This window comes from Bacillus rossius, chromosome 18, assembly GCF_032445375.1.
Source record: "Bacillus rossius redtenbacheri isolate Brsri chromosome 18, Brsri_v3, whole genome shotgun sequence".
Classification (NCBI taxonomy): domain Eukaryota; kingdom Metazoa; phylum Arthropoda; class Insecta; order Phasmatodea; family Bacillidae; genus Bacillus; species Bacillus rossius.
The window spans coordinates 26,129,359-26,148,041 of NC_086345.1; the positions used below are offsets into that span (position 1 = coordinate 26,129,359).

The 18,683-nt window shown below is 36.5% G+C and overlaps 1 protein-coding gene across 3 annotated transcripts in view; it reads left to right on the plus strand.

The window, feature by feature from the left end:
* Window positions 1-4,969: 4,969 nt before the first annotated feature.
* LOC134541199 (BAH and coiled-coil domain-containing protein 1) overlaps window positions 4,970-18,683 on the plus strand; it is a 279,429-nt gene continuing 265,715 nt past the window's right edge. For 2 of the 3 annotated variants that reach the window (XM_063384445.1, XM_063384447.1), the window contains exon 1: window positions 4,970-5,257. The gene's annotated coding sequence lies outside the window, so the exon portion shown is untranslated. Of the gene's footprint in view, window positions 5,258-13,487; window positions 14,091-18,683 lie in introns of those variants that run through there. The other variant, XM_063384446.1, reaches the window with a different exon arrangement.

Sequence of the window (18,683 nt, forward strand, 5' to 3'; positions counted from 1 at the left end):
AAATATGAAAAACACCGCATCCGTATGCAAATAATACTTATATCTCTTTAGTGCAAAACTAAAAACATTTGTCCAAATATATTTTTAATGCTCCTAGCCATAACTGCACGGGGTGTAAAAACAGGGGCTGGAGGACAAAAATATTCGTAACTTCATTTGTAGGTACACAATCGAATCCGTTCAGTTTGTTTGTAAATCTTATAAATATTAACTAAAACATTTGTCTGGAACAATTTTTGTTAAGATGGGGGGAAGGTGTTTGTGTGATTGAAAATACAGAGATTGAAATCAAAAATAAATTCACAATATCCGTACCATGTTCACTATCAAATCAGTTCACTCTTATTGTAAAACTTTCGTCTGAAATAATTGTTAATACTACAACCAACCATTACTGCAAGCGATGAAATAAAAAAACAGGGGTTACTAGACTTCTGTCTGAAGCTATTTTTGATAAGTCGAAACATTACTGCAAGGGATTGAAAAACAAGCGTTAAAATTTTAAAAAATAATAATAATAACTTTTGTGCCACGTACAATATTGTACCCGTTATTTACGTATTTTAAACCTTCCAAATATTACCTCAAATTGTTGACTAAAATAATTATTACTGCAAGGGGTTGACATAACACAGGTTTAAGTACAAAAAAATCAAAAGTCCTTCAGTAGATATACTTCAAAATCAGTTATATATATTTTTAAAAAATCCTAAACATTAAGTATCTAAAACTTTTGGATGAAACCATTTTTGATGAACTAGAAATGCAAGGGATTGGAAAAAAAAAAGATTTATATTTAAAATTTTTTAAACTCTTTTAATAAGTATTCTATCACATTCGTTCAAACATATTTAAACCTTATCAATATTATCTTAAACCTTGGTCCAAAATACATTTTATACGACCACATATTAGTACAAGGGAACAAATATAGTGTTTGAAGGTAAAAGAAAAAAAATCATTACTATGTAAGTAGGCATGTTATGAAATTAGTTGTAAATTTTTCAACGCTAAATGCAGTGGATTAAAAACATTCGCGACATTTCTGCTGCATGGAATTTGAGAAAATGTTTAATCAGTCATTTTGGAATATTGGAGAACATGTAGTTCCAGAAGTTTTCAAAATGTTCCAGAAGAAATAGCTAGTTCAAAAGTTACCTACGCTGTGACGAAAGGGATTTTTTTTCTCTTAGACTCAGATTCAATGTTTTATACGCGCAGTGAAAACTAAATCCAAACTTCTAGGGTAGTTAAAAAAAAAAACAAGTCATCAAAAATATTCGTGATAATAACCGAGACCAAAATCATTTCCACATCTTAGACGTCATAACTTAAAATTACGCGAAATGTTAAACTTGTATATAACTCTCTTGAAAATTTAAATAAAACACCTTCCAATATTTTATGCACAGTTAGCTGTCAGTCACAATTTTAACATTTTTAATTTTAGTGCCTAATCCATGAGAACTGAATAGTTTATTCAACTGAAACTTTTCTGTTTAAATTTATATGCCGTTGACCACTTCACTGCGATGTAATTTCTCTTCAGTAAATTGATGTTTCTTCGTTCAGTTTAAAGTTTTTTTTTTTAATTTTCAAAAAAAATTTGAATCTAAATACAGTTGAAATAAATTTATATTTTGCAAATAATAATTTAAATATTATGATTTACACCACTGTAAACAGTTTTATTCTTTTTTTCTCGTAGGTAAATCCAACAATTTTGTTTAAAAAAAATAGAAATTGTCAGTTAATTATACAAACAATTTGTAGCGTACTATGTATTTTAATTTTATAAAAATTATTTCAGTTGAAAAGTCTGCGAGCAGAACAGTTTTTCAAGTGTCTGTTTCATACGCCATGTTAGATATTTCATTTTCTTGTCGTTGCAATTATTTTAAGGCCCTTTTTTTCTGTAAATTTATTCTTTAATAATGTTTAATATTTATAAACGGTGACGGATAACGTAAACGTAGACGGATCTTCCGGGACGTTTCACTATCGCATCTGCTGCTTCCGCAATGCACGGAAACGTAAGAATTGGCATTTGCGTCAAGGTTACATAATATTAATTAAAAATATTAATATATTCCTCGAATTTGCATTTATAATAAAAAATAAACTACAAAGTAATAACAGAACACTAAATATCATTTTACCTGAACCATTTTTTACCGTAACTACAAAATAAACAAACATGGCCACCACCGGTACTCGGCTTCTATTGGTCGCACGGAGCAACGTAAACGTAAGAGCTCAGCATTGCCGAACTGATACGTTCGGATCCGTCTCCGTCTGCGTGCTATTGTAGATATGTTCCGTGAGATCCGTATGTGTTTACGTGATCCGTCTCCATTTCCGTGGCATTGTATAACGGGCCAAAAAGATCATCACTGAGAGAGAGGTTTGTTTGCCTCAACAAAATATTTGTTTATATATGGCGAAATAAATACCTATATTTTGTTAATTCAAACAAATAGTAGGAAATATTCTGTTGACCCAACAAAATGATTTTGTCAACTCAAATGTATATTTGGTTAGGAGTAACAAATTATTTTTGTTACTTACCGAGTGTGGTTAAACTAACAAAATATTTTGTTCCACCCAGTAACTATTTGTTTCGCCATATATAAATAAATATTTAGTTTGATTCAAACAAACCTTTTTTCTCTGTGTACAAGTTGCGTTAGATAACACTTAATACAAATAACAGCACTGTCAAGAAAATGAAATAACACAAACATTGCGTGCGAGACCTCTTTAATAAGGCGGCAGTATCATAAATTATCTTGCTTCTGTTAGTTCGCTTTATTGCACACGATCTTAAATAAATTCATAATATAACCATATTTAATGTTTTAAAAAACAGTTTTGTATGCTAAAAAGAGTCCACATTAAATGGCTTTGATGAAGTTAAAAGGCACATTAAATTTTATTACGTCAGTCCTAGCTTGTACTGAAAGTATGAAATCATATGATATAACAATTTTTGGATTAAAAGTTCGTAGGTAGCCTAGGTATTAAAACACTGTTAATATATATAATATATTATATATAATTCATAAATCAATAAAAATAATGTTTAAATAATTTGTGGAAACAATTTTTTTAAATTGATGTATTTGATAGTATCAATACTAAGGCTACATACAAACATTTAATAAAAATAACCGTAAACAACATGATTTCATTCTTTCAATGCATGCTAAGGTCTGACATAGAAATTTGCCTTTAAGTAAATAATGCCGTTAAAATTATGACCTTTATTTTAGTAGGAAAAAAAGTAAATATGGTTATATCTAGAATGTATTTAAGATTATGGAACACAAAATAATTTAGGATACACCGTCCGTGGAAGGTTGTCACAGTCGGATACGTAGCGAAGTTCACTGTCGGAACGCCGCAGTGGAGGAAAAAAAAAAGCACACAGGTCGCGTTCCAAACCCGTGAGCGACAACCCGAGTAGAATAACTCCCTCGGTTCTGGCGCACCCCGTGTTTCCCCGTAGCCCGCGAGACGCACGAAAGGGCGAGAATTAAAGAGCGCGCCAGCACTCCGCCGGAACGAAGCATCCGTAGCTCCTTGCACGCGGCTTCTTCGGGCTCCAACTGGCTTGCTTCCTCTTTGCCCGGCCTCGTAAGACGGCGGGATTATACCCCCTCCAACAAACCCGCTCCAAGCGAGCTCACAGCTGCGGAACCCCCCTCCCTTCTCCCTCTCTTCTTTTCCTCCTTCGAAAAACCTTCCTCATTCCCCCCTCTTCAGTACCCCTCCTTGGGCTAGCGGTCTTTCGGGGAGCTGGTCTCTTTCTTCCAGCTTTCAGGACTCATTTGCTGTTGTCTTTTCCTCCCCTCTCTCCTCTCCATCTTCCTCATCTACTTTCCACACCACTTCCTTGGCCTAGACCCTGCTGGGAACCCCATTGTTTCACGTCATTCATGCCATCCCCCACCCCCTTACTCACTCACCCCCTCCGTCCTTCTTTAACTTCTTCATAAGAATTTCCACTGGGAGCTTTAGATTCTTATCTTCATCGTCTCCCCTTTGTCCGCTGCATTTTCTTGCTTCTCCAGTTTTGTCGACCCCCCCCCCCCTAAAGTGCACTTGCTCTTGCATTCTCTCTCTCTCTCTCCACTTGTCCTCCTGAGATTTCTCTTTCCCCCCCCCCCCCCCGTACCCGTTTTTCTTTTACCTTCGCTGACTTGTGGGCTTTTATATATTTAGAAAGCCTCTTCTAGTCCCACCCCTTCTTTTTTTTTATTCTAACAACAACAAAAAAAAAGCCTAGCTCTTGTTCGCTAGCAGATCCTTTTCACTTTCGCCTGCAGGTCCTGTTTCACTCATCCAGTCGGCGTCTCTCTCTCTCTCTCTCTCTCTCTCTCTCTCTCTCCTTTTTTTCTCTTTTCGTATCACTTCATATTTAAACATAGCCATGTCTGTTTCTCTCTTCCTTTTTTTTATTTTTTTTTTCCCCTTTTGCGCGTGCATTGTCTGCCTCGTTCTCCTAGCTGACAAAATCATTAAAAAAAAAACAAGAATGAGAAGGAAAGGGAGGGAAAATTTTTTTTGTTTCTGTTGTTGCATGCTAGATGCAGGCTTTCCTTGCCTGTGCTGTTTTCTCCGTCGGTCGCTGTATCTCTCTCTCTGTGTCTGGGTATGGAAAAAGGGGGAGGGGGGGTGGCGAGTCGCCATGCTTTCACCGCGATGTCCGCTAGGCCACGCCCACTCCAGGCTCCGCCCCCTACGGAAGAGCAGCTTCAATCGCGCGAGCCCCTGGCGCCGGGTGGGTGTGGCGGGGAAGGGGGTGTGTCTTCCCTCCCCCCCCCAACTGGGGAAGCCGAGGCTTGGCGGGAACTCCCGGAGACTCGCGAAGCGGGGGAGTTTGTGGAAGGAGAGAGGGGAAGAAGAGACCGGCCATGCCGCTCGCGTATCTCCGCTCGCTCCACGCGCCGCAGTCGCGCGCGGCCGATCGACCGGTACGCACGCGTGTGTAGAGGTCACTACTCTAGCCTCTCTCACCCGTGTCTGTGTGTGCGTGCGTGTGTGCGCGCGGGAGTTGGGACCACGCACAGAACTGGACTGGGACCGCGGCCGTGCAGGCAAGCCACCTGTTTCGGGAGAAGAAGAAATATAATAATTTAAATAAAAAGACACAACAGACACGTACACGCAGGAGCCGACGCGACCGGCATAGTGGAGGCCTCGACAACGACATGGGGAGGTGACGCCCCCACGCTGGAGTTCTGCTTCGTCACAGGTACCAACCACACTTCGTGTATTCATCCGCGGTCATTTTGCCTGCTCCGAGAAATTTCATCTGCGTGATAACGTCATATCAAAAAAAAAAATTTAATGGCTGATTTTAAAAAGCCCGCCTTAACCTGTTTGGTATTATGGAAGAATTTCTCGCACGGTGGTCGGCCGTTTCTTGCACGCTCGGCTCAGGCGGAACGTGCCAATGAGTCATGCTTTTTCGTGCGTGCAGCCGGCGTTCATCGATTTATAAGACGTGTATTCATCCGCGGTCATTTGCCTACTCCGGGAAAATATCACCTGTTTTTCTTTTTCTTCTTTTTCTTGTGACTAGGGGCAGGCATATTTCGCGATAGGCTAAAAATTAAAATAGTTATTCCTAGGCGCAGGCATTTTTCGCGAATAAATCTGAACGCCTGTTAGACTGCAACAAGATATACCCGCACCAGCGGTTTCTTCCTTGTGATTGGCGGCCGTCTGCGAGAGAAGTCGTTGCCTTGTTTTACCGAGCCACTCAGGACGCATTTGATGGTTCCGCTATGAATTACTGTGATTGGTATTTTAACAATCGTCACGTACCTGAAGGAAACCCCACCCAATCACGAAAACACAGACGATGCTGCAGTGTTTTAACTTTCAGCTACCTAGTCTCGGAATATTTTTCGCGAAATGTGGCATGCTCCTACGTTATGAGTCTAGAGACCTGTAAAATTCGCGATTTCAAATCCCTAAAGGATAGACTCCATGATCCTCTATGCACTCGTGCAAATTGCTTCTGCTGATTGGTTACCGACTCGTAACACCTGTTGACTGGAATTATCGTGATTCGCGAATTCTTCTATTAAAGATTTTTCATTGGCCCAGAGGCCTTCAGATAAACTGTGGCCCAATCACTGAAGCAAAATAATGTCAAAAGTATTTGGACTCTATCCTATCGCGAAATGAATCCGCGAATTTTATAGGTCTCTAGTTATGACAAAGAATATGAACGTGAACGCTCATTAGACTGCAATAAAGTACGCCACGACGGTTTGTTCCCTGCGATTGGCGGTCGGTATGCGAAAGAAGCCACACGCTACAGTGTTTCAACACGCGACTGATCTTGAAAATCTTTCATTTCGCTAAAAAAAAAAAAAAATTAACGTATCGCTAGGGCCAAGCATATTTCGCGAAAAGATTCCGAGACTAGCTGAAAGTTAAAACACTGTAGCATCATCTGTGTTTCGTGATTGGGTGAGTTTCTTTCAGGTACTTGACGATTGTTAAAACACCAATCACAGTAATTCATTGCGGAACCATCAAATGCGTCCTGAGTGGCTCAGCCAAATAAGGCAACTACGTTTTAGCAGACGGCCGCCTATCACAAGGAAGAAACCGCTGGTGCGCGTATACCGTGTTGCAGTCTAACAGGCGTTCAGATTTATCCGCGAAAAATGCCTGCCCCTGCGTATCCCTAAATAATGACGTGCTTGATTGACTTTGTCGGTGCTTCGTTGGTACTACGGCATTTACTCCCCTTCCCCCCCGCGAAATTTTATCATAACGCAAAATGAGAACACGCAATATTTATTCCGGTCTTGCGATCCGATGCGACAATATCTAGCGAATAGAAATCATCCGACGTTTGCGTTCATCGCATTTGAAGTGCAACCGGTAGAGAGAAATATACGTATATCGCAGGCTTTCACGGTAATTCTCTGGTATTTCTTGGCTCGTGAGATTAGACGCATCACGGGACGTTTCGTTCGACATCCTACACGGCCACCCTGATGATGTTCGACAGCAATGCCGAGCCGAAACGTCCGCGGAAAAATTTTCTCCCTCGACGTGATTTAGTCCCACAAGCCAAAGCAACTTCAGCTTTTATGTATAGACCTATAAAAACGGCAGGCGTTGTTGAGGTTAGTTAAGTTAATGCACAAGATAATCTTTGAAAATACTGACTCAAGTCTTGGTTAATAAAGGGTCACGTAATTTAGTACATAGTTCGCGTGCTTCGTCGGATTTTCGTCCCGTTGGTAAAATATGCTACATAATAAGTATGAAGATGGCATTGCGGAGTATAACTTCATCGTACTATTGCGACATTATGGTGACGAATTTTTTTTTCTTTCAATTAACAGCCGGCTTCGAGTACGTAGCTTAGAAGTTTTTCCGCTTAGAAATTTTTCGCGGGGATAGTTCCTTATTGTACCTATCAGGTTATATCTAAGTGTTTGTGATTCATATTTTCAAAATCAATTATATTTTGGTTATGGTACGGTTTCACAATACAAGTCCTTTTTTTTTTTTATGCTTACGCTATGTTAATATCTTACGTTAATATACTGTTGGATATGTTAAACAGAAAAATTTCTCCCGGGAATAATGCGCCTCAATTTTTTGTACATAATTATTAAAATCAAATATATTTGCATGATTACACAGCTTTGCATCACAAACACGCCCGATTCCTTGCTTTATTTTAATATTATTATGTTAAAATACAACTGCATACATGCAATGAGGAAAAGTTACCAAGTCACAGCCATTCATACAGCATGAAAGTCGCAAGACATCAACCCTACAACTTGAAATTGTAAAACAGTATAGAACTATTTTATTTCCCGGTGCTTCGTTTTTATAAGTCATGTTTATAATGAAAACAAAAGAAATAGTCAATAATCTATACTAATATTATAAAGCTGAAGAGTTTGTTTGTTTGTTTGTTTGAACGCGCTAATCTCAGGAACCACTGGTTCGATTTGAAAAATTCTTTCAGTGTTGGATAGTACATTTATCGAGGAAGGCAATAGGCTATATTATATTATCAATAACATCAGGGATCCATACTAAAAGTCCAATTTAGAATCAAATGCGTTGGAGGGGGTTAGATACAACATGCAGTACACGTACGAAGTGTGTGTTGACAATGCCGCAGGCGCTAGAAGTTTATTTCCTATTGCCTATTAACATTGTTGCCACGCAGTAGATGCCTTATCATTCTTAATTTTCCCATACAAGTAAAAAAAAACACCTGTGTGATATTAACAACGAAGCAATCAGTACCCTCATAAGAGTTCAATTAGTATTTAAATACTTTTTATCACTTTAAATCGCAAACCTAAAACTATTGTTTTTTTTCCTCACTCTGTCTTTAATTTGTTTTTTTCTTTTACTAGAATTATTTTTATTATTTTTAATTATTTTATATAACGGTGTTATTTTCTTACACCGTGAGAAAGACAATTGAATACGGAATGTTTAAATAACAAAAAAAAAAAAAAAACCATTGGCCTATGCACATAAACTGTACATTTTTAAAAGTTTTCTTTTTTGGGGACAATTAAATTCAAGAGCGAAAGGTGGAAATGCAATCAGAAACGAAAGAAGTTGGAAGTTTTCCAATGCTTGCATTGCAATTTATTTATTTTTTGCTGTTTTGCGTAATTTGTAAACGCGCATTCGATAGAGTCGTGCGTCAGATTTTTACGTCTTGCGTTTCTTGTATAGTTTTCTTGCGAGAAAGAAACGGTTGTCATCTGTTCTGTCGTAGAAACTTGCTAAACACCGGCGGTTGAAATACGACACTTCCATTACGCTATATAAAATCAAATGGCAACATATTTACTAATTTGGACTATGCAATCTTGTTATGTATCTAAGGCAAACCGTTCAGTTGTATGCATTGTTTTTAACTTTACCTGAGCTAGGTTATTCGTAGGTAATACTTTATTTTATTTATTTTTGTGGAAAATAAACTAACTGATAATGGTAAACGCGATGACGCGACAAAAAATAGTTTTTGCGTGTGTTACGCCAACTCGACTAAAATAAACAGACGCGACAAGACTTACAGATTAGCTGGTGCTCTATAGGCCCGTTACTGAAATGAGAGTCAGCCTTTTTTAGAATCATGTTTAAACTGGAGCTTTGTAACAAAATTATTTATTTAGGTATTGACTTAATGATCGAAGATCTAAAATTCAGACATTTTTCACTACTAAAGAACATAAACATTAGTTAATAATTAGGACTTAACACAGGAATACAAAAGTTATGTGGTTGCAAACAGTACGCATACACATAAGCGACTGAGATTATGGATTCATTGGCGACATCGAACTGCATAGGTATTTCGCAACACTTTTGAACTTTGTATAGTGTGTTTCATTTTTTCGTGTATTTTTGAAGTTTTATTTGCTAAATTCGTTAGCGAAATCTTTTACATTGCTACGCACAAATTCTTTCCGATTAAATTTTAAAATTTGGATTGAGAATTTTTTTTTCTAAAACAGGTTAATTAAAAACCGGCCTGAAAAAAAACATTGGTGGCTGTCGTATTTGTAGTACGAATGTAATGTCAAGTCATTTTGTAGGCTATTTATAGTTTGAAATCACGTTGGCGCGTTGCGATGCACGCGAATATTTTCCTAACCAATCACGTGCGAGACGCCTTGTGACGTCAACACCACAAAAATTCGCAAACGCTACAGACTTTACTTTTTTAGAAAATATTTTATATTTCCATAGCGTCGCAGGTGTGAAATGTTCGTCAGATTTGTGCTTTCGAAAAGAAGGCAGAACCGAGGCATTGGTAAATACTATTATTATTAATGTAATTTTTTTTTAAGTTTTGTTTTAATAATTTATTTGTGAAATATTTGTAAAATGTTTACGCATTAATAATATTTTAAGCTGTGGTGTAGTTTTTTTCCCCAAGTATTTTTCGCTTTCATTTGGAGCCGTTAAATTAAATAGTTTTAAAATTTCGATCAGCTAATTAAATGATTCGATAATCGACGTAGCTGCTCCGGTAACGAATTCTAGCGGCGGGTGTGGAAACTACGTGTGATTCGCGTCCAGAAATGCAGTTGAAAACAACAATTTGCGTATATTTACATGAGTCTTTGAATTTTTGGCCTGACGGCAGTTGAATTAATAAGACTGTCCGGGGGTTTCTAATCACATCTTTCACTGATAATGTCCCATTGGCTCATGCACTTTTCGAGCTGATATATCGCAGTTGTGGCAGTATCGAGATGAAAGTGTTCGAATTATCTTGCATTTCAAAGATTTGAGATTTCGAGGAAAAAGAAACGAAGAAAATATTGTAGGAAATAAAGCAGGTTTAGATATTAAATGCTGATAATTCTGAAGTTTATTAGGTATGTTTGTGATTTTTTTGTAGGTATCTTTCCTTTTATCGTTTCTCAAGGTATTGCACTTTTATATAGAAATATGTAAGTAAAATTATGTTGTCTTTTTATTAGAGAGAAACAATTCGTGAAAACACCATTTAAAAGTTATAATGCTTCTAGTTAAAACTTAATATATCTTCTTTGTTTCTCGAACATTATTTTATTTTTGACCCATGAGACATAGGCCTAGTAGATTTGAGGTACTCTTTGTGATTTCGAATTCGTGATTCTGATTCGAGAAAATTAGCGATACTACTACTATAGACAGGAAAAATTCGAGAATTCATTTCGCGATACTCTGGGCCAATTAGAAACACTCAACCAAAGCTGTATCGAATCATAGACTGCTACGTCGAGACGTCTCACAAGACAGCAGCCAATGATCGTAAATAAAGTAGGCATTTGATGTGACAAATTTTACTATATCTACAGTAAAATATTGCAATGTTCTTACAAATTGACAAAATGGTACATATTATGTTAGTAAAGAAATTTTTGAAATGTGTGAAAATTCTTATGTGTTTATCATTTAATAACAAGAAGTATTTAAAAAGGTTTAATTAGCAATAAATAATGTTTTAGATACATTTTTATATTATCATATTATCAGTTTGTATCATTGCAATATTGCATTGTAGTTATGAAGTTATAATTATAATGATGTAATTTAAAATATAATTTATTTATGAGCGGGTGACATCTGCCCGAGTGTACATATAGTACTGTGGAGTCCATCCTGGAGGTCATTGAACCGGCGAATTTTTCCAGTGTCTATAAGAAATTACCCATCACTAATTTTCCGAGCAAATCAATTTTAGAAATAAATTTTTCTCGGGAGGGGAGTTTTGAGTCCTGGGCAGATGAAGTTTGTTCAAATGCGTCTTTGATTACTTGGCAGGTATTAGTCTGTGGAGTGGATATCTGTTCTGAAGTTAGAGAGGTCAAATTTATAGCATTACATATTGTATAAAGGTTAATAAGCTATAAATTTGTTTAATAGCCTGAAAATAACTCGCTAGGAAGAATCTTAAAGATGCCATCATGTAGTGAACATTGCTAAAGAAACATAATACCAACACATCTGCAAGAAATCAGCGGTTAGACTTCACTATAACCAAAAATTGTTTTGCTATCTAGGTGGGGAAGGGATACAAGGGTTCTTTTCTATTTTGACTGTTACCGTTTATAAAATTATAAATCCTTAACATAAAGAAATAATCCAAATGAGGTAGCAATAAATAAATAAATCAAAGGAAAATAATTACCAACTTAACAAAATAAACCCTAACTAAAGCGAGACAGATACAGATTCGTGCCACGTCCGCGTGAAACGGTAACATGACTTTTGTGTATTAACATGGCAATGATTTTACATAACCAACTCCCATAACTTCTTACCTCCACAGTCGGTGTAGGAGTTTGCTTGCATGAGCATGTGACGTCACTAGAGACTGGAAAAATTCGCGGGTTCAATGACCTTTGGGATAGACTCTAATATCCTTTGCACACTCGGGAAAACGCCAACTTTTCATTGGCTGCTGACTTGTGAGTCGTCACGACTGGGTGGCCTGTGATTCGACACTTCCACGAGTGAGGGTCTCTAATTGGCCCTCAGTCCTCCAGATTTAGCAGTGGACCAATGGCAGAAGCAGCACTAAGGTATAATTATTTGAATTTTAGCATAGCACGTAATGAACCAGTGAATTTTTCAGGTCTCTAGATGTCACTAGTTCGGCGAGGGTCGATTATGCGAAGGCGCCTGAAATTTGTTTTGCATTAGGTAATATTTTCATTCGTTAACCAGCTGTTTTCCGCCGTATCATACTCTTCAGTGTCCCAAAGCTCGACGTCAAACAAAAAACGGTTGATAGGCCAAATAATTACGGTTATGAATTTAAAAAATAATAATAATTTAAAAAGTTTCCTAGTTTTTGAGTTATAAGCATTGTTTTTTTTATTTCTGCAAACATTTTAAAATTCCCCACCCAGCTCCAAATTATCCAATACTGTGACTGCACCTTTTGTTATCTACTCATGGATAACCCTGACTATTGATAACATTTAGAAATAAAATAAAGCATTGTATACTTTTATTTGGGAAGAAAAAAAATTCTTGCGGAACTCATGCGGCAAAATTTTTAATCTGATATCTTTTACTATTCTTATACTATAAAAAAATTAATGTTTACTTAGCATTTGGAAAAAAAAACCAGTATTATTAACGTACAAGCCTGCTTTTGTGAGTGTTAAATTTTCTGATTGCGTAAATGATGTAATATCGAGAAATAAATAATAATATTAATAATAATAATCACTCGAAAACCCGTAGGCCGCAAATTCCGTGAACAGACATTTTTGTTTTCCTAAATGATGCAATAGGCTATTTATTCCTTCTCGGTTTTGGGACAACAAAAAAAAAAGGGCAGTTTTTTGGTAATAAAAATAAAAGTGTAGAAGTGTTCTGATAAGCACGAATTCTGTTTACGGTTGAAGTAGGCCTATATTTTCCTGTCGGGCTGGTTGTGACTGGCGCGATAAAACTTCTGGCGAAGTAGTGTTGTTTATCTTGGCGAATGTCGAATGTCGCGCAGGGGGAAAAAAAGCAGATTGCGAATCGCGATGTTCGTTGTAAAGCGCGTCTGGCGCCGAAATAGCGGCGGTTCTTGAAAATGATAATCGAAAAAAAAAAAAATAGATATTGTAACGGTCCTCGAACTTTATTCGAGAAGTGATAGTTTACAAAACACACTGAAATATGTATATGTTATTTAGGCTATGTTCTTGTGATTATACAAGCATGCTTTGTAATCAACTGTCTTGTCACACGCTTGTATTGCAGTACAGAATAATGTTGCCAAATTGATGCTACCTTATCTTGTTAACATTTAAAAACCTTATTTTGTATGCCATATTTTCATTTATTATTCCAAGATTTAATACGCATTTATTAATTCTATAATTTGTTGGTTTTTTTAAGACCATAAGTTAGTTATATTGACAGTATTATCACAGTTTTACTCATTATGGCAAAAATATAATATTCAATGTTAAACACACGTATTATATTACATGAGAAACTATTTGTAGCAGTCTGTCACTATTAAAAAGAGTAAAAAAACGTTAATATTATTTGATTTTTAAAAAAACAGTTGAAACCAAGATGGCGTCTTTCAAAACGACTCCTTTGAAATAAAAATTGAATGTTTCCAGATGATGCTATTAATGAATATACAACAGGAAAATGTATTTCAAAGTTTTGCAATCAAAATTTTATTTTATAAAATACAGTATTTCATTTACATTAAAAAATATATATTGCAGCACAAAGTTGCTTCTAAAACGTTTATTCTCTATGGCGAATGCAGGTTGAGACGCGCACAACGTCCGGCGGACATTTTAGAAACGTCCAGACGTTTTAGAAACGTAGCGTTATACCGTCTTGAACTATTTAATGTTTCCGCAGTGTTTCAGTAACGTGGTTTGTTACATTAACGTGTTTGATATTGTTCTGTTTTGCAATTTATGTGTAACAAGAAGTTTTAATGTTTGCGTGTATCTAAAAGTGTTCAAATAATAATTTACGCGATCAACATTCTTTTGATGGACAAGATGGACGTTTGAAGACCGGCATGGCGTGGTGAAACACGAGATGAAACGGTAGGGTATCTGATATTACAATCGTAAACGCAAAACTGTTAAATAATACCTATCCTATTACTAAAACTTAGTTAGGTATGCATGTGGATGATAACATATATACATATGCCTAGTTAAATAACGGTATATTTGTATATGCATTGTCTTAGTAAACTGCCGGACTAAAATGACCGTTTGAAATCGAAAATCACAAAATAAATTTTTTTGAAGTTTTTGTTTGACGAAAATTGGTTTGGTAAAGAATTCTAGGCGTTTGTTTGTAGCACGGTGTGAAAACAATCACAGCTAAGGCTGAATTCTGAGTGATCTTGCAAATAAAATGTGTTTATATACATATATAAACACATGTTTATATATGTATATATACAAACACACACATATATAAGAATTCACTAAGTTTGTTTTCGACTTTGAAACGTGCTGATGTAAATTACATAGGCCTATTTTGAATTCGTTTTTTACAAGTTGAACGTTGTACATATTCAAAATAAATATTAAGAAAAATTAGTTTTTTTTGGAACATGTGTATTTTATTATAAATTAACTAAAAACTTTATGTATGCAAAAATTACATAGTTTTGTATTACTGTGATATATTTGTTTAAAAATTACGTTACGCCTGTAGGCTATTTTAAATATTTTTTTTAGCATTTACATTGCTATTGATGGAGTACGACACAAATGAATGCCGACTGCGTTTGTGTTAAAACACGCCCTATCTCACAAATCAAGATAATATAACGATATTATTAATTCTAAAATAAGCTTCGATGACCGCCTTAAAAATTAATTCGTGCTGTGAATGCGTGAGTGAACTCCAATCCACAGTGTGAAAACCCTTTTGATTCAGGGCAAAGAAAAGAGAATATCTAAACGAAGTTTTTATTCAAATTAAATTAAAATATAAATCTTTAATAAATCACCTTTTTTAAAAAAAACAATAAGAAACAATTCAGACACATCCATTAATACGAATTCGTATTAAAAATGTGTAACGTGCATTCGATAAAGAAACACAAACATATCACATACCTTTGTTACCAGATTCGTGTGATATTTGGCAACAGTGTTCGTAGATACAAGACAGCGCTCGCGGCGATGGCAGTGTGTTAGAAAGGGAGGGACTATTTTCTTCCGCGCGGCAATGTAAGAGCGGGACGCGCTATAACAATAGTAGCCAACTTCGTCGTTAACAATTCTGTAAAAAAATCAAGGAAAAGCCAGGAAAGTAAGCATTTGGTGATGGAAAAGTCAGGGAATTTAATCGAAATCCCGGAAAAGCCATAGAAATTCCCCCAGTGATAGTAAAAGTCAGGGTGGGTGGTGTGGGTGGGGGCGTTATGCTCCATTCTGCCGTTGCCCAGATATGCAAACTGGACTTAGGACTAAGATGTTTCCACTAGTTTATTGTTTGTTTGTTTGTTTAGGCATAGTCCCGAGATGATTCTTTTGAGTTCATGGTTAAGGTGTTAAGTCTCCTATAGTTTTTTTTTTAAAATAATAGTTCGTATTTTTGTACATGATGTTTAATACATTCATAATATAACTATCTATAATCTTTTATAAAATGTGTTTTTTTACTAAACAAGTCCTCATTTAATGGTTTCGTAATAACTTTTTTTTATGTCAGTCCTAACATGTTCACAAAGATAAGAGGCTCTGTCGGAAATAAAGAAAATGGGGAGAGAACTAGACCAGGCGTGGGGTTCGGTGAAAGCTAGATTTTTTTTAAAATTTCTTTCCAAAAATAAAAATAAAATTGTACAAGGAAATTTGTAATCGTGGTCATGGAAAGCAAGGGACGTAGTAAATTTGTGTTGGATTGGCAAGGGGGCCCGCATAAATTCGGAGGGGGGGGGGGGGGATTTTTTGGGCGTGAGTTTTATTCGGCGCGAGTCATCTCTGGAAAAGGGTTGCGTGTTGGCCTATATGCGTGTAATAAGCAGAAAAAAAAGCAATATTTTCCATAGAACATAGTTTTGGACATCAAACCTGTTTCATAGTTATGCTTAATGTAAGAACAAGCGGGGCCCTCAGTGAGGGGCTTCTTAATTCTAGAAAAGGGGGGGGGGCAGCTGCCCCCTTCCTCCCCCCGGATCCAAGTCCATGATGGAAAGTTAGAAGAAAAATCAGGGAAATTTTCATTACAGATCTGCGCGGCCACAATTTTCTTACGCTATTGTAACGGCAGTGCAAGTTTCATTTTACTGTAACCGCACACGCCAAGACACAAACCTTTTTCTTGGCTGCAACGAAACATTTCTGTGGCTCGTGTTCCAACAAACCCTTTTTTGTCGCTTGCAAGGAAAGCTGTTTTATGACACACAGGTCGTTGCCCCCCGCGAAAAATACATAAATTTGGGAACACGTAAATTTATTTTTTTCTCTCTCTCTTGGTGTGTAACCATCTTAAGAAAACCAGTTTTTTTGGGAGGAAAAATACCGTTTAAGTGCCGAAATATGCCTGTTATTACGGCTTAGTTCGAAAGGCAACGCAAGTATGTACACGTAATGAATAAATATTATGTCCCTCATTAAATGCTAAAATTCTGAAGTCGACCCGGCTTTTTTTCCCTTCATTTTTTTTAAACATGATAATGTGCTCTCTGCACACGCAGTAAACCTGGCGCGGTTATAACTTGGAACTTCGCGAAATCTACTTAGCCTACGTTTTTGGCGTTGCATGTAGTATTCAGGCTACAAGATGAAATCTTTTAGATTTTTGACGGGCGTTAGAATTATTTTTTCTAATCACCAAAAGGGAAAAAAAATGTCATGCATAAATAAAAAAAACTTAAACTTTGGTTCGCGTCATCCGCCACAGATGGCAGCACCGTTGTTACACATTTCCGTCCCATGAGACTTCCGTTCCATTCACGAAATTACTCCCACCAAATTCTGTATACCGAGAGCTAAGATGTTACACATAAAAAAAGTGTTTTCAACAAACTATGGACTGATTCAGTCAAAACCTGAAATCCAACAACTAAGTTCAGACTAACTAATCTTAATTTTTGTCCCTAAAATTTTAAACTTTAGCACATTAAAAAAAATTACTAATATGTACATACATTGCGAGAAAAAATATGCATTGGAAAAGTGGCGTGTTTCATATTATTGCTTTCAGTTTTAAATCAGATTATGTGTCTATGAGAATGTATAGGCCTATTTAGCATGTCGTCTTTTATATGTATCCGAAGGATTTTTTTGAAACGTACTGCAGGTGTAAGGTAATCGTTTACGTTTACTTTCGCGTTCAGTTGGAAATACTGAGCTTAATCGTGTTGTTTTTTTAACCGTACTGCTTTTATTAATCATAACCTAAGTAAATCTCACAATTAAAAAAAAAAAATAATCCTCAGCTATTGCGTTTCGGTCAGCTTACAGTTTTCTACCTGCCAATGAATACATGTTCCGTTTAGGGCTTAAAAGGCGTTGTTTTGAAATGTTGGTCTTTATTTAATTTGAATTTAGGTGTGTGTTACTGCGGCTAGTATAGCTGATCAGTAGGGCTTTCATGCATAGGTACTGGTTTCGTATCCACGACAATTTTCCTTTATATTACACACACAACAATACAGACTTTAAACGAATTATTATCTTCGATATTTAATGAGCTACTAATCGCTACGTTTAGAATATTTATTTCATTCCATACGAACCACCACAGAATTTAGCTTCGCGTTCCATTGTTTATTCCAAAATAGAATGGGATCCAAGGTATTTGTCGACTTGGCATATAATCAATTGGCATTTAGTAAGTTTAGCTATATATATATATATATATATATATATATATATATATCGCACATTCTAAACACGTAACAACTTTTGAGCGAAAAATGTAATTCATATGCTTATATCAAGCTTAATTTTTAATATTCCACTATTTGATGTAATTGCAGAAAAGTGGTTGAGTGTAAGAAAAGGCGTACTGCCTTATCTTCGCCACCAATAAAGACGATAAATAAATAAATAAATAAATCAATCAATAAATAAATAATGTCAACAGGTGAATGATTGTTCGAGACCTGAAAAATTCGCGGGTTCATTTCGTGTTATGCCTAAATTCAAATAATTATACCTTAGTGCTGCTTCTGCCATTGGTCCACTGTTAATCTGGAGGACTGAGGGCCAATTAGAGACCCTCACTCGTAGAAGTGTCGAATCACAGGCCACCCAGTCGAGACGACTCACAAGTCAGCCAGCCAATGAACAGTTGTCATTTGCCCGAGTGTGCAGAGGATATTGGAGTCTATCCTAAAGGACATTGAACCCGCGAATTTTTCCGGTCTCTAATAATTGTGTTAGACTCGGGTGGGATGAATATTTTGGTTGAGACGGGTTCGCCGGCTCTGCTGGGTTTCTCCCGGCGATCGAGGCCTCGCCCGCCGTCAACACGACTCGGCGCCCGGGGCTGTGTGAAGCCGAGGACACACACACAGCAACGCTATGCGAGGTGGCCAGACTATGATGTGAACTACGGTGACTTATGTGAATATGACTAGAAATGGACAGATTGATCTAATGTTAAAAAAAAAAAACGCTAATTAATACATACTTATTTTAATTGTTTAAAATAATATCCATTAT